The 17,531-nt window shown below is 38.1% G+C and overlaps 1 protein-coding gene across 46 annotated transcripts in view; it reads right to left on the reverse strand.

Annotated features, from left to right (window-relative positions):
* The window catches only part of ZBTB20 (zinc finger and BTB domain containing 20), a 513,065-nt gene that overhangs the window by 249,895 nt on the left and 245,639 nt on the right, over positions 1 to 17,531 (reverse strand). The gene's annotated exons all lie outside the window — the stretch shown is intronic.

The raw sequence follows: 17,531 nt of genomic DNA on the forward strand, positions 1-17,531 counted from the left end.
GAAGCAGGTTCTTGCCTATGAAAGCTCTTCCTATGATTAAATTTGTTACTTTTTAAGGCACTTTAGCAATCTGTCTTCTTTTTTCTACAACAAACTTTAATGGCTACTTTTCTAGGACACGCTTCCACTTTCTTTTCTCTTTTCCTTCTCTTCAGTTCTTTATTGTTACTCCTCAAAAAACAGACCTGCACCCAACCCACCAGACTTCCAACCACTGGGGATGCCTGCTAGTGGCACCACATGCTCAGCAGCTCTTATCAAAGTGGAAGAACTGACAGCATCACATGAAAGGCACAGCAGGAGGTAATTGTGCCTTGTTATTTCTCTTTCAATTAATATTATCGTACCTCTTTCCTCTGACACAGATACTGCACCTTTTCACATTCCTGAAGCTTTAATCACAGAAGGAATTTATTTTCCCTTGTTGAAATGGACAAAACGTATCTGATTGTTGGGGTCTGGTTTGAGGATACTTTTAAAGCCTTGATATCACACTCATATTCTAACCCATATATATATATATATATATATATATATATATATATATATATATATACTTCATTGTATGACGAGAAGTAACAATGCATATGTGTATATATATGCAACATATATATACACCAGACTCAGTATTCTGACATTTTTATCAATCTATAAAAGTTAAATAATTTACAGTTGCTGCTGGTCATTCACACTGGTATCCCTGCCTTTCTCGACTGAACTGTGGGGACTGTGGGTGGAATTCATGGACGTGAGTTGCCTCACTTAATCCACTCGACTCTGGGAGCATTCAATCTGCCATGTCTAGCACTCACATTAACTCACAGTTATGCATAATAATACATAGAAAAGAGCACTACTAGATCAGACCAAACACCAGCATCTTATTCTCTATGGGAAAGTCCACAAGCAGTGAAACAGCACTTTCCCCACTTATTTTGGTAATAAAATTAGGTGCTAGTACAAGTAGATAAATAGGTACCGCTCAGGCGGGAAGGTAAACGGCGTTTCCGTGTGCTGCTCTGGTTCGCCAGAAGTGGCTTTGTCATGCTGGCCACATGACCCGGAAACTGTCTACGGACAAACACCGGCTCCCTCGGCCAGTAAAGCGAGATGAGCGCCGCAACCCCAGAGTCGGTCACGACTGAAGCTAATGGTCAGGGGTCCCTTTACCTTTTACTCATATATTGATAAATGTGCCATGGCTGCCAGCACAAAATGGCTGCCAATGGCAACAAAAAAGAGAGAAGTAGTACTCTGTACTGGATAATACCATTACAAAAAAAACACTGTTTGTAGCTTTTCCCCCGGTTCCATATAAGTCAACAGGGGAAGGATCTCAGCTGCACCAGGTCACTGGTGAAGCAGTGAAACCAGAAATGCAGCCACAGCAGTCATATATTGCTGAACTGCTAGCCTTTCTTCTGGGCTTTTTTAAACATTTCCCCAGGGCATTTATTGAAGCACGATGTCACGACCGTCACAGTTGGTTGCATCAAAGCCCATGGCGAGATACAAAAAAGAACATGAGCATCATAGACAATTTAAGGTCATAAATAATAATCTCCAGAAAGTACAAGTTGCCTTACACAAACATAGAAGCTTAGTTCACATGTAATGCTAAGCCAAACCATAGTTTAGGTGAATGTGAAAGCATGCAGCCACTGCACTCCATTTCTCCCCTGGTCCACCTGCTGCTATGCTACCTGTGGCTAAACCATCATGTAGCTTAGTGTGTTGTCTGAGCGCAGGCCGTGACAAACCATGAGCCTGAGTTTGGACAACATGCTAAGCCAAACCATGGCTTAGTCCCAGCTAGCACAGCAGTGGAGCCACTATCTCCTCTTTGGTAACCAGCATGCTCACACATTCATGCTAGGTTGTTACATGTTTAGCATTATGTGTGAATTGGGTTACTGACTAACTTTACTTCTAACTCAGTACAACATTTGCTGTGTTTCTAGAAGAGAACACTTCGTGATATTTCAGGCATAGTTTTTCTAAACCCTCAAACCATTAACCGGAGATCCCACAATTTTAATCTGCAAGCTATATATGCAAAGTGTTTGCTCTGGCCATTGACGCAGGGCTGTTCTGCATTCTCCCCTCATCAATCTGACTCCTTATGTGGTCCTTAAATCGAAGGTTTCATAATTACTTGTAATATTTGGCACTTGCTTTCTAGCATTTCACAGAAGCAAAAAAAAATCCAATAGGAAGAGTGTTTATTACCCTGGAAACAAGTGTCTTCCTTAGCTGTTCACCTGAATTGCACAGCAATTTCAGGCATAAAAGACAACTCCCTCCTCACCCACAAAAAAAGAAGCAGCCACTTTTATGCAACCTCCATCTTATAATAAACATGCTGTATCTTACTTACATTGCTTAGATAAAACTAAGTATGTTTCTGATATAAAAATATAAGCACATATACGTGCATGCAAAACATATTTTAAAATTGCACAATGTTTTGCATACACTGAAACAAAAACAAATGTTTGCATGTGCAGATATGGTAGATATGCTATACATCTCTATGTATTAAAAAAAGGATTATAAAAGTTTAGTACACTCATACAGGAAGCAATTGAGTGGTTGAAGAATAACTGGGGGCTGGGGGGGGGCTGAGAGGGAAAGGAAACTGAAGTTTTAAGCTAATCCACAAAAGCAAACACTTCTCCCTTGACAATCTACTATTCTTCAAAGAGAATAATGCCCCCAAACATTAGTTTGCATTGAACAGTTGTATGTGATAATAAATTCCAAGTGGATGAGGAATATTGCTTTTCTGAATATGGAAAACATATTTAGATTAAGGTCACACCTTCATGCTCATCACTGGAGATTGCAAATTATCAAATGGTGTGTTGCATATATGCCACACACAGCAAATATAGACTACCCCATCTTCTTGCGTCAATGAGAATTGTTTTTCCCCAGTGGTGTCCCTACACCTCATCTGTGTAATCCCAGGGAAACATGCTAATTTCTTTTATGGGGTTAGGTCAGGCACAGGCAAACTCTGGCCCTCCAGATGTTTGGGACTACAATTCCCATCATCCCAGCTAACAGGACCAGTGGTCAGGGATGATGGGAATTGTAGTCCCAAACATCTGGAGGGCCAGAGTTTGCCCATGCCTGGGCTAGGCAGACGCTGGTTCCGTGTCTCTCACTTTGGTTGTGCCTGGCTATGTTGTGATTCCTTATCTTTTCTGGCAGTATAGGCAGCGAGTGTTTTAAGCACATCCAATATGTGTGTGACCGCGCATGTCGCACTGAACCTGGAAGTGACCCCCAAATGCCACAAAAATGTCACAAAAAGGGGTGGGGTGGAGGCAGGGATGGAATGTGGCACGGTGGTCTTATGTGGACCTTGCCAACATGCACAGGGATCCGGAATGTAACTCCTGCACAAATCAGTCGCTGCCTGTCTGCATGGCACTATAGGTACAAATTCAGTAACAGAAACTTAGTAGAAACTTCAAGTTCATAATTCCACAAAGATTAATACTAGAATGAGGGTAAAGCAGAACACTGGCAGTATCCTTTTAGTTTCAGGGGCAAGAGGTGGAGAGAGAGAAACAATATACGCTATGAGGTGTTGCAGTAGAGAATCACCAGTTGAACTTTTCTGTCTTGTTTCTTCAAGTCCTTAAGTATTGTTGCTTAAGTACCACGATCAGTGATCAAGACATTTAGAAAAAGAAATAGCTACAACTTAGACATAAGTTCTAAGTGAACTTTTGCTGAATTTATGTGCATTTGGAAATGCTTTATGTTTGACAAGAAACAGCTGGAAAATTTGGATCTAATTCATAGAGAGTAGAGATGTTTAGCATGTGGGTTTTGATTCAAGCCTCTGTTGAGAGTGGGGTACTTTTACCAGTTGGTAAAATGCTAATCTTGCCCTGGACAGCGAGACTGCAATGTTTAAATCCTGCAGGTAGATGCTGAACAACATCTAAACAGTGACCAAATAGACTACCTAGGATCAGGTTGGGGGGGCAGTGTTTCACCACTTATTGTAGAGCTTAAGGAAGAAATGCCAAATAAGTGAGGACTTCTTGCTTCTGATGGCAAGCATGATAACCCTAACTCTCTATTTGTATATAAGAAGCAAAAGACCAATAAAATATTTGCTAAGTGGGTAGCACATTACTAGAAATTAAGTAATCCTATTAGTCTGTTGCAACAAAAGCAATGAAGTGTTTTGTAGTACCTTAAAAGACATCAGCACAAATGCCGCAATAAACTTCTTAGCCTTTAAGGTGCCAAATTTCTTTTCCTTCTTTTTACATCCGTATAAACTTTCCTTTCAACCTACTCCAATTAACTGAACAAATTTTAGCTCATATAACTACGCTGGCTTCATTTCAATATTTTCATATTTTCTTCATTTGTCGGGGATTTGGTGCCCTCACTATCCCATACAGTATAGTTGTCATGTTGCTCTCTGGGAACTGCACAATTCTGGGCTGCAATTCTGGTATTTAAGCTATCCTAACTTCAGGTCTTAATGCAGTGTTTTGCTATTGAATCATCAAATACTAATGACATGTGTAAACTATAGTCAAGTATTTCCAGATGATGAATGCTACTAAATCAAAATTATTGCCTGCAACTGGAACACAGCAGAGGAAGGTTAAGCAGTTGATAGAGGAGCTTGAAGCAGGGAGAGGCATTTTGGACTTTAAACATTTATCCCCTCATTCATCTACTTCTGCTTCTCTGCGGGGATACCCCTTCTTGATTTTAATATACTTTGTTTTGTTCTGTTGCTCTCTCTGAATCTCAGTTGTCTCGATTGCTATGCTATATAATTGAATTAGTTAGCTAGATGTGATATTTTGCTAGTTAAATATTGATATTATGCTACTGAAATGTTATTTTATATTTATTAGTTGATTTGTCACGAATTTGGTATGGCACTGAACTGCTTCATTTACAATAAAATTGTGCTTATTATTGCTGGTAATTTTAATATGTTTATATTGATTATGTTGCCCTAACTCCCAGCCACTTTGAGATACTCTTCAGAAGGAAAAGTGAGGCACATCCAAATACTAAACGAAAAGAACTAAAAACAAAACACATACTGGTAATGGAGACATTTTTACTTCAATCTTGTGAACACTTTCTCCCACTTATATACATTTAAGGGCTTTACATAAGTAAGTAGGGATGGTGTTGGATTGGCTTTAAAAGAGGATTAGACATATTCATGGAGCAGAAGGCTTTTGATAGCTACTAGTCATGATGGCTATGCTCTGCCTCCACCACTGGAGGCAGTAATGCTTCTGAATACCAGACACTAGAAACCACACGAGGGGAGAGTGTTCTTGTGCTTGAATCTGCTGGGCCATGAGCTGGTTTTGCAAGTGGTCAGCACCTGCGGCCCAGGACACTCTCAGAACTTCCCCTTCTGATAAGGTGCAGTCCTGTAGTCAAGCATTCACCCTTAGCAGCAACAGGGGTAAAAACTAATGCAGGCAAAACAGCTTCAGGCATATGCCTGATGCTGGAGCAAGCAGACAGGTGTTTGTTCCAATGGCTGACTGAAGAGAAGAGAGGTTCAGAAAAGCTGTAACGATTATATACAACAAAGCAGAATTTTCAATTTTAACTTCACTCATTTACCGTATGTGCCACCTTCCCCCAGCCTTCACTTGCTTACATATTCTGTGAAATCCTTTGTCTTTCTTAGGAAGTGACCACTTTGATATTGATGGCCATATATCATCTATATATTGTGGAGCATTGGTACGGCTCAAACCATGGTACAAAAAAGCCCTTTTTGAATTCCACAAACAGTATGTATGTACAGCTGGTAGAGGTGACATGTTACTTGTGGCCCAAATTTCAGCTAGCAAGAACAGTATAAACCAGCTAAAAGAATGAGCAAAAACCATGTTATAAACCTGTTAGAATGACCATCTAGGTGGTTTATTTTTATGTTGAATTTTTGTTTAATTCTTATGTAAGCTACCTTTGAAATATGGCTGAAGAGCAGTATAAGAAATAATATTTTTTATTATTTATATCCCGCCCATCTGGCTGGGTGATCCCAGCCACTCTGGGCGGCTTACAGTATATCTAAAAACATGATAAAAACATCAGGCATTAAAAACCTCCCACTACAGGGCTGCCTTCAGATGTCTTCTAAAAGTTGTGCAATTCTTTATCTCTTTAACATCTGAAGAGAGGGCATTCCACAGGGAACTTATTGTTAAAGTTACCGTATTTTTCACTCTATAACACGCACTCGACCATAACACGCACGTAGTTTTTAGAGGAGGAAAATCCGTAGGCATGCCACCCGTAGGCATTCCCTCCATAACACGCACAGACATTTCCCCTTACTTTCTAGGAGGAAAAAAGTGAGTGTTATGGTGCAAAAAATACGGTACTTAAGTCCACTTATTTCAGTGGTTCTACTCTAACCAATATGGGACGTCACCCGGCCCTCTACCCTCTATCATCAGCAACTATTCCACCAGGACACAGGAGATAATTCACAGCCTTTCTCCATCAGCTTTCCTGAAAGACCAGCAACATTTCACCCCAGTTGATCATTACAAAAGCTCTGCAACTTAAGAAATAATGCCTGAGTTTGTTTTTTCCTTCCTCGCCCCCAATCTCCTTTCCTTTTGTGTTACGTATTTTTATCAGTGACATTTGCAAGACAATGTTTTATCCATGACATTTGTAAACCACTCTGGGAGCCTTATTTTGGGCTGAAGAGCGGGATAAAAATGAAATAAATATATAAAGGCAATTACATTGTTCATGCCCAGAATTACTTTAACCTTGTGTTCTGGTAATAAGGTCATGAAAACAACTCTCTTGGCAGGATACTAATTTCTGATGATGTGAATTAACAAAAACTTCTGACAGCATGCTGAATGGAGGGGGGAAATTCTTTTTTCCCCCTTAATCCCCAAGTTACAAGTCTTGTATTATTAGACCAAGCTAGAACAATAGGTAAGAACCAAAATGGAGCGGGGGGGGGGGGGTAGAACCAACAAAAGAAAAGCCCAGCCCCTCAAACATATTGAAAATATGATTTATCAAATCAGAAGATACTTTGAGAAAATATTTTTATTTCACTCATTTTTATGATCCATGGAGTATCATTATCTGACCATCAAATCAGACATTTGAGGGTTAGCATACTAAACATTTTATAAAATATTTCCCCTATATCATTCAATAATAAAAATTCAGGCTCTTCATATATACTAAGTCTGCATGAAGTGGGTGTTTCAATGATCAAAATATTTTGAAAAGGTATTGTATATTTAGTGGTTACAGGGTTTCCATATATATGTATGTAGATGCAACTTGGAAAAACATGATGGGAGAGGATAAAAAGTAAATGTATTGCAAAGGGAATAAATTTCATATACAGAATTTCACAGCAAAACAATGAATCCCTCAGAGACTTTAAAAGATTTAGAGTGTGCCCAGAAGACAAACAAGTCTGATAACAGAATGATTACTGTGGCAAAGACATCATGGCTGTGACTTTAATTTTTAACAGGAAAACAAAAAGTAACTATAAGCAAAAACATAGGGGCATGTTTGCCATGCCTATAGCTAATGGGTATTTTGGAGGCTGTTTCAGTACCAAAAGTAGATGGACTGGTATCTATCCATCAGTGAGACAGATTTTACCAATTTCTCTCTCTAGAACAAGCTACTCCAAATATGAGTTTCTCAATTACGATCAGATATGAGCTAAGTTGACTCAGTTGGTTAGTGTGTGGTGCTGATAACGTCAAGGTTGCAGGCTCAATCCCCGTATGGGACAGCTGCATGTTTCTGCACTGCAGGGAATTGGGCTAGACCAGGGGTAGTCAATCTTTTTATACCTACCACCCACTATCACTATCAGGGAAACACTGCGTGTGTACTGTATGTTGATTTCAGTAAGCCATTTGACAAAGTCCCCCGTGATAGTCTTGCAGAGAAGCTGGTAAAATAAGGGCTGGATGACCAGTTACGTGGATTTGTAGCTGGTTGATATGTCGAACTCAAAGAGTGCTCACTAATGGTTCCTCACCATCCTGGAAAAAAGGGACAAGTGAGGTGCTGCAGGGTTCTGTCCTGGTGCCATTGTTGTTCAACATCTTTATAAATAACTGGGATGAAGGAATTGAGGAGGTGCTCATCAATGACACCAGGATGGGGCACACCTGGATCTTTGTAGACCACAAGCTTAATGTGAGTGAGCAGTGTAATGCAGCAGCAAAAACAAAAAAACCCACCAATTTTATTCTAGGCTGCATTAGCAAAAGTAGTGTCCCGATCAAGGGAATAGCAGTCTATTCTGCCTTGTCAGGCCACACCTGTAGTCTTGTGTTCAGTACTGGGTGCCACAAGGATATTGACAAGTTGGAAGGTGTGCACAGGAGGGCAACCAAGATGATAAAGGGGTCTGGAAACCATGCCTTATGAGGAGTGGCAGAGGGAGCTGGGTATGTTTAGAATGGAAAAGAAGAGACAGGGGAGATATGATAGCCATCTTCAAATATCAAAAGGGCTGTCACGTGGAAGATGGAGCAATCTGGTTGTACTATTTCCTATTTGTAACATCACATCAGTTTAAAGATAATGTTTTTACAGTAAATTTGGCCTTTTCTATTTCTCTAGACACTTACATTTTGACAACCTCCACATCTGCTTTTGTTCATAAATTCTAGCCAAAGTTAGTGACCTTCTTACACGGAGCACACAAAAGAGGAATCTCTCTCTCTCTCTCTCTCTCTCTCTCTCTCTCTCTCTGTGTGTGTGTGTGTGTGTGTGTGTGTGAGAGAGAGAGAGAGAGAGAGAGAGAAGAGAGAGAAGCTATTAAGTTTGCTCCTTTTTCTTTCTCTCTAAAGCACTTGCTACGTGTTGACCACCCAACTGGATTGATCTGCTTATCTGCTCTCCAAACCCAGTGCAATACGTAAGTCATTTTCCTCAGCTAGAAATGTAGTATAAAAGAGTGTGGGTGGGAAACATGCAGTGTAGTGGAACTAAAACCCCATAAGGGAAATCAACAGAGGCAGCTGCTGATACCCTGCTTCCTTGGGTAATTCATCCATTTCCCCCTCCTGGGCTAGTGACACGAGGCATCACCCCTTTCGGATTAAAAGTGCAAAAATAAAAATAAATAATAATTAAATCTAACGAAGACAGAATTTTAGCTGCAGCGGCATTCATACAGTGCTAAGTTTCAGTTAAACTGATTTTTTTTTTTTTTGCCATCTTCTGTGTCTCTAGCATCAGAAACATCTGGTCGGTTTTAGATTCCCCTTGGATTCCCAACTTCAAAGGGAGTTATAAAGAATAACAAATACATGTACTGGCACTGAAAAAAAAATTAGAGCAGCAGGAGAGAATGGTAAAATTGTCCTTATTTGACTGCTAGTGACAGGCTCCACAGGAAGAACTGTGAGAAAATTTCTCAGAGGCTCAGGCAAATCAACAGTTCTTAGGAGAGTGGATCTCTACTGTACATAAAATTTATGGGCTCTACTCCATACAAGGGAGTCACACAACTGTATTTTGCTACAAGTGAGCAAAGGTCTCCCATAAAACTGAAATACATAAATTTGTAATAGTCTTATAGTCGCTCCTGCTCCTGACATTCACGCCCCCACCCACCCTGGGCTTAAAGCTTTTGAACAATATAGGACGCTTAAAAAATGTGACCTATTCCTAGTAACTAAGGCAGAAAGAGCTAACCCCCCGCCCCGACCCCAGATAAAGCAAAACAAAGCTAAGGAAATGTATCTTTTGCTGTCTTGGCATATTTGTTACAGCAGGTTAGGCAACTGACTGCCAGGATGTGTTGTGGTTTGCTCTGTTTAGAGAAAATTCAAATGTATTAATATTTCTCATACTTAGTTGTACGAGTTAATGTTAAACCTCAGCTTCAGAAGCAATCAATTGCAAATAAATGGCAAATTCCTTGCCATTCCTTCTTCTGAGAGTCAGGGAACCTTAGAGATAGTCTGGGATATAAAGGGGGGGGCTGAAACTGGGTAGGGGGCGTTCTAGTCCAAGACTCTATTACACCATGCTATCAGTACACTGAAGCACTGCAGAACTTCAGAATAGGAAGAAATCTGTAGCCAAAATTTCAATGCTGAAGGAAGCCCAGGGCTACAGTTCTATGCTCTTGAGATAAAGTCACAACAGAATTAAGTGGGATTTACATATGAATAAATGTGCCAAGGAGTGGGCTTTAAAGGTGCAGTTCCATGCAAAACAACAAGAGCATAAATAAAATAGTCCATAATGTTTTAAGTTATTTATTAAATCGTTTTAATAAAATTAAATTTTAATAAAATTAAAAGTACATGCTCAGTGAATGAGTACCATATCTTAGCCTTGCTTTCTATTTTCATTAAGAATGCATAAACTACAAAATTAATGTCTGTCAAACACATGGTGATAGTTTAATTCATAGTTTGCTTTAAATAAAACTTCCATAGGGAATACATTCATATATTTTTTGGGAGGGGCGCGTGGAATTGGTCAGCTAGAAATTCATTCCTTGGGAAAATGTAATGGTCGAATATTTATTTGAAATAGCATATTTTGGAATAAAGGTAATATTTACACTTATGGCATTTCCCATAGGATGCAAATCCTGATTTAGACGCAGCCATAGCTCAAGGAGACTGTCGTCTAATTGTGAATATTACATGAGTAAAAACAACATTCTAACTGCATTAAATAAATAATTTGATGCAAATTATTCATTAATTCTGTTCCTATAGTTGCTACAAGAATGCTTTTATTATGACATTTGCTCATCCTGTAACAACATTTGACAAACAGATTTCATTGTTTCTACAAACTTATTTTGGGGTTTTCTCCAGGGCCTGTAAATTAAACCAACCCAAGTGGGGCATCTTCTTTGAAAATTACTGTTCTAGGCATTATGCTGAACATGCATCATTTAAATCTCTGCAAATAACACACTAAAATTAGTAAGATTTTCATGAACCAGGAGAAGCAAAGAGTGGTGGGAGCCATAATCCATTTCCCCACACACATGTGCAGATCTATGACAGACCACCATAAGGCACTCCTTAAGTCCCTTAAGTCTCCATCTCAGCCCTTTCCCAGGCTCAAGCGAAAAAAGACAATGCCTATATATAGAGATCTAATTGCCTTAATTCCTCTGCAGATCCCTTGCACAAAGAACAGAATTGTGTATGTGTGTTTGTTTAGCGAAAGAAGTAGTTTACACCACAGCAGTATGATCCAGTTGTTTGTGAAGATTACTGTGAGAATTTAAAGGAAAATATTTTGCCAACTTCATCCTTAGAGTAGTTAAAATGGTGCAACGAAACCGAAATTGAGACACACAAACACTTCTACTTTGAACAAGATTATTATTCCTGAAGCCAACACTATCTTAGAAAAAACAATGGACTACTTATCTCACCTGATCTAGAACTTTATTTTCTCTCAGTTTCTCAAGACCAAACTACACATGACAGTGGCAGCCCATATATTTAAGTTCAGGATTGACCCAATCATGTGTAAAATGATGTGTGTAAGCACAGAAAAGGGGTGAGTGGGTAGCATGGCATACATTACGCTTAATACATGATTGAGTATTTTCAACTGCACACAATGGAGGCAAGATGCCACAGAAGCTATATATGAACCCCCGTGGAGTGGGTTCTTCATATGCAACAATCCTGAATTGGTGCAGTCACAATGCCAGAAACTTTATTGTCGGTTAACTCTTGTTTTGCTTTGTATTTATGTACTTAAGCCTAGATTGGGCTTTTTTTGTAATACTGAAATTATTCATGTTTGCCAAATTGATGGTTTTTGCCAGCTTTGAATTTACTGACATGTTCTGTGATTTGTATATTTGTATTTCCAGTGCTCTGTATTTTGATGTTTTGAATGTTTGCTGTAAGCAGCTTTGGGCACAGGTCATAGTCTACTGTGGACAATTAAAGTTTCCTCTCAGGGATCTTGACTGGTAGACCTGCATTTCTTTACAGGTAGCCTTCAACCTAAAACAGTGACTTATAGCAGGCAACATAACAAAGGCACTAAAACAGAGACAAGACCATGCAATAAACGGAATGCCAAATTTAGCCCAGGATCTACCCAAGTGACATTATTACAGAACCCAATAATGTCAGCCACAACATCACAGGTTCATTCACCTTCTCATCTTCCAATGTGATATATGCTATCATCTGGCAGCAATGTCCTTCTGCATTCTACATACGACCAACCGGTCAATTTCTATGCAAAGGAAGTAACTGGACACAAATCCAACATCAGAAATAGCAATATCCATAAATCATCAGGAGAACATTTTGAGCTACCAGGACACTGTTACTGACCTTAAAGTTTCTATCCTTGAACAAAGGATTTCAGGAGAAACTCCAGAGTGAAACCCATGAATTACAATTGATCAGACAATTCATTTCTGTCACTTGTCCTCTGAATCAAGTGTACAAAATTTTATCAAGCTACATATGCTTTGTGCCATTAGAAGCTTGTTAATCTTCAAGGTGCCACAAGACTCTTCATTCTTTTGTTGCAACTAACAAAGCTATCCATTTGGAAACTGATTTACTCTTGTCGATAAATTCATTTTTTTACTAGTCACGCATGCTCAAATCATAAATGGAGTCTCTCTTGGGAAGTCGCATGATCTGAAATTTTAAATATTTCCTAATTTATGTGATGAAAAATTATGATTTTTATTTTTATTTTGTGAGTATATTAAGAGAACTATGACTTGTTTCAGCTAAAAAACCTATTTTAAAAATAGAAATGCAATCCAGTGTGCTTCACAAAATTAGATTATAATACCAAACACATTTGTCTTAGTTAAGGAAGTGCTACTTTAAATGGGGAGGAATGGACCTAACCATTAAATGTGTATAGAAAAACTATACTATACAAGAAACCAAAAATTAAGGGAAAGAGAACAGAAATACCCAGTATCACATCTAGTGAAACTGAGGAATAGAATCTTAATAAAATAAAATAAAATATAGGCCTTGTCCTGCTGTAGAACCTTGAAGACTTGATCATAATTATATTGCTAGTTAGATTATGTTTGTGCTTAGGAGATCTGTGCTCAGTAAAGGTTCTCTGTAAAATATATTGCAGGTTTGCAATATATTTTGAACTAGAGTCAGCCAAAGACAAAGAAAAACTTACAGAATTGCACAGTGTGCAAGGAAGGTGTTCCTACTATCCAGAAAAGTGCAAGTATACAGGGTTCTTTCTCCACTGTGTTCACAAACCACCTCTGCTGGATCACAGCTACAGGCTATTATAACCTTCAACATGGTCAGGTACGCTTGTGTCCACAGCCTCAAAAGATAAAGCTCTTGACATTATCAGGCTATCTATCTAATGAAGATCAAGAGCCTCATCAAAAGAAGTAGCTTAAGTACCTTATGTGAACACCACTGCACACAAACAAAAGCAAGTCAAGGGAACCATACAATTTATTCAGATGAACAGGGTGCATTTGGGGTTCACCCTTAGAAAGATTTAATAGTGATATTGCAATGGGATCAGATGTAACATATGCATTTTCTCACTGTGCTGAAGCTACATCAGAGTCTCTTACTTCTGAGTTTAGCACTGTAGTGATATATTCGTCAACCTGGTCTGGAATTTGGCCTTCTTTGCCTTAGCTAGCTGTAGCTAGACATGAATGACTCATTATCCTGAATAATTCCTTGTATGTAACCGAAATTAATGACATTATGTGAGCTTTAAAGCAAAGTTTGATTTTATGATTAATTACCCATGGTCTGTTTACAAAATAAATCAACACTGTGTGCACCATGAATATCTGTGGCCTCATCTGAACTTTACTTTCGTCACTTGATAAATAAGCGACTTCTGTCTGTGATGTAGCTAGTGTTCTAGATATAAATTATGGGGACATCTTGAACACAATATATGAATCATGCACCCTTGCTGTTCTAATTTTCATGACACTGCCCGACAGTACATTACATTAATATTTTAAAAAAGGAAGGTACTTGAAATATACTAAAAGAATGAGATGAAAAGCCCTTTACCTAAAAGGGGGGGGGGCAACCTCACAAGCCTACAGCACATCGTAGGACATGCAAATATAACCTTATTCCATTTACAAAATCAATCAGCTTCCAGAAATGGAAAATTATTAAAATCATGAAAATAAAAACAAAAACATTTCCTTAGCTACAATATAGATTCAAATACCACACCAGAACTCAAGCTAAAAAACAACAACACACAAAACCAGAGAGCTGCAAAAGGGCATCAACAAAATATCACATCTTCGTAATTAGTAACGACAAAAAACCTATTAAAAAACCTCAACAGACTATCAAGAAAATCAGTTCTCAACTAGTAAGTACCGGTACCTTCTGAACAAAAAATAATTTTCTCTCTGTTGTATGAATGACATTCTGAACAGTATCGTCCACCAACTTTCAGTTAGTCACCTGCCCAGGGCAGGAAGCAATTCCTTCCATATGAGTAGTTTGCCAGACTCAGTGACACTTCAGTACATACAAGAGAGTGGGCCATAAAATGTTTGGTGAGTTGATAAAATTTTATACTACATTGCTCTGTTAAAAAAAGTAAAGTAGTGGATCTTTATATGAAAAAATAATAATCCACAAGGGTCTTCTGTTTCCCTGACAGATAAATCCAGAGGAATATGATACAAATGATGAGGCTGGCTTACGTCCAGAAGGAGTACAATTAAGACAATAGTAATAAACAGCCATTTTTAGGAATAGTGGATTAAATTCTCTTTCAACATGCTCTTCCTTAATCAAATGAGATTGGTCAGGAAAATACAACTTTTCTACACTATCATTTATCCATTGCTGAGAATAATTCATTGTACTGGTCCTACTGATCAAAACATAATTTTACTAAGCAAGCCCTTTACCAAAACAAAAACCTCTTCAAAAATATTTTCCTACTTTTATCAATATTAGTAACATGACTGAAATACTTTTTTTAAAAAAAAAAAACTTAATAGGAAGAAAAAAGTCTTTGTTTTTGCCATTCAGAAAATAATTAATGTTGGGCATGGGAGGGTGTGTGTGGAAAGGTGATGTTTTCAATCCATACGTCCAGAGATTCGGGAAATAAAGAGAAATGGACTCTGCAGAAGTCACACATTTTCCTGGGAATATAATGAAAGGGAAAGAGCTCAATGTGAATTCAAAAGCCAAAAAGAGAGAGATCTGAAATAGATTGTCTTCTAGTCTGAAGCCTTTTTTTAAAAAAAACCAACAACCTAGGAATTCAAAAGACAGCATTGTGAGCACTCTTCACTTTCAACCTTTTCAGGTTTAACCACACATGTCAGGAGGAAAGTACTACTTAGTCCAGCAAGTTACAAAATTCAGGTACCAGGCAATGGTTACACAACTATTTTTAATGTGAATTTTCTAAAATAATGTAACTGAAGATTTTTCAGCTGTTGTAGAAAAAAAACACTAATGTTAATTGTACAATTTGAGATCTTTCTCTACCTTTTGCTTCTGAAATTTGACTAAATATATTTATCCACTCTTCTGAAGGTTGCAAAATTATAAATTAATAACGATGGCAATTGGGTGGCCTTCTTTGGACAAAATGTGTTCTTTGTATTCTTTTCCACATCATTTTTCATAGCTTACCATATATTACTTTTGCTATTAAGATCAAGTTGGCTTTCCTGTCTCGTGGATATTATCTAAACTCAGGCAGTAATAATAAATAGCATAAAAACAATGTCAATTACAACAATGACAAGTTCTGATGTTATGTTCATTTTTTATGGTACTCAAAGACCCCTGAATTAGACTGGAACTAGATATCATACAAATATTTTCTGCTTACACCGGTCAAAAATCTAAAGTCATTAATTCTATCTAAAGCATGAGGGATCAGCTTTTCATTTATTCCACTAGAAGAGGCAAAAGCGTATACATATTAGGATGTATACCTGCGCAGATCCATTTTACTATTTAAGGTGTCATTGCCGAAGTTGGTACTTCACGTACTCTTTTCCACCATTTTAATGGACAAACTGTAATTTACAGCTGCACAAATTTTCAGAATCTCTGAAACCTTAGATATTAATTAATTTATTGGTCTGATTATTTCAATGTTTTCTTGTACCTGCGTCATTCTAATTAGTTTTACTAATTTACCCACTAAGTGCTAGTAACTCCATTAAAGTTTGTGGTTACTGAATCTGGATATCATTTTTAAGTGCAGCATTATCTAAACACCTAAATGCAGAAAAAAGACACACAAGCAAGCTATCTGTTGATAATATTTGATAATATTAGTCTTATTTCACAGCATCTGACCTGGATAACTTAAGGTTACCAGATTTTTTTTCAGTGAATCTGGGGACGCTTTTCAACTTCCTACTAAATAGATGGATTTTGTCAGGGAACTGACTTGTAAATCCGGGGACTGTCCCCGGGAAACAGGGACGTCTGGTAACCTTAGGATAACTCTTCTCTGCCCAATACGTTCCCTAAACTCATTGAATGACACAGGCAACAGTTTGACAGATCCAAGAAAAAAGAAAATCTCATTTTTTTACAATTCCACTCTTTTTCTTAAGTACAGCACATTTGTTTCAGATATAACTAACTATGATATACAGCCAGTGATTATTTACAGGAATATAATTTATCTCCACCCTACTGATATCAATAGATTAAAAAGGGCATGTATTTGCCATTTACAGGCATGACCAATATCACTTTCCCAGAGTCTACTCCCTCCAGACTTCTAACACTAGATCTAGATACCCGCATGAACTTTTTCTAAAATTGATTTCCAATCAGAAAGGGCAAAAAAGGGGGGATTTATTAATTTAGTCCTCATTACAGTTAGATGGGGGGAGGGTAGCATTATAAAGTGCTTTTTGAACCATTTATTTTGAACAGCTGTAGTACTGAATCAACTCTGTCAGGGAGGATAGAATGCTTAAATCCGGCAAGAGCCTTCTTTCATTCACTGTGCATTGTCTCACTTGCTGACAAAACTTAGGAAGCCCCAAAGCCGAAAGCTTTCTACTGACCCTGAAAATTTTAAGTGGCATATTCAAATGTACCCAGGAATTCTTGTCCTTCTTTGACTCAGGCCATTTTCCATTGACATCAAAGGGAACAGAATCGGGAACTGAATGAAAAAACTGAATTAAGCAAAACAAGAGGTGAACAAGGTGGACTTCCACAAGAGCTCTTTCCATCACTAACTATATCCTCTTCAGCAGAGACAATGAAAGAAGACATCTCAAGAGTCGAGTTAGGGCTGATTGATGCAATACAATTGATAGAATCCAGAACAAAAGCTTTTTCCTGGGCTATGCTATTTCAAACGGCAGGTGGGATTGGGGTTGTGCATCTGAATGTTCATGCACAATACATAACTTTCAAAAATTATAGTTTTCTAATGTTTCAACTTATATGTTTGAGTTTGCCTTTAAAATATTTAATGTAAGTAGCAAAACAGAAACATGACCCCCT

Source organism: Podarcis filfolensis, assembly GCF_964270895.1.
Source record: "Podarcis filfolensis genome assembly, chromosome: 4".
Classification (NCBI taxonomy): Eukaryota; Metazoa; Chordata; class Lepidosauria; order Squamata; family Lacertidae; genus Podarcis; species Podarcis filfolensis.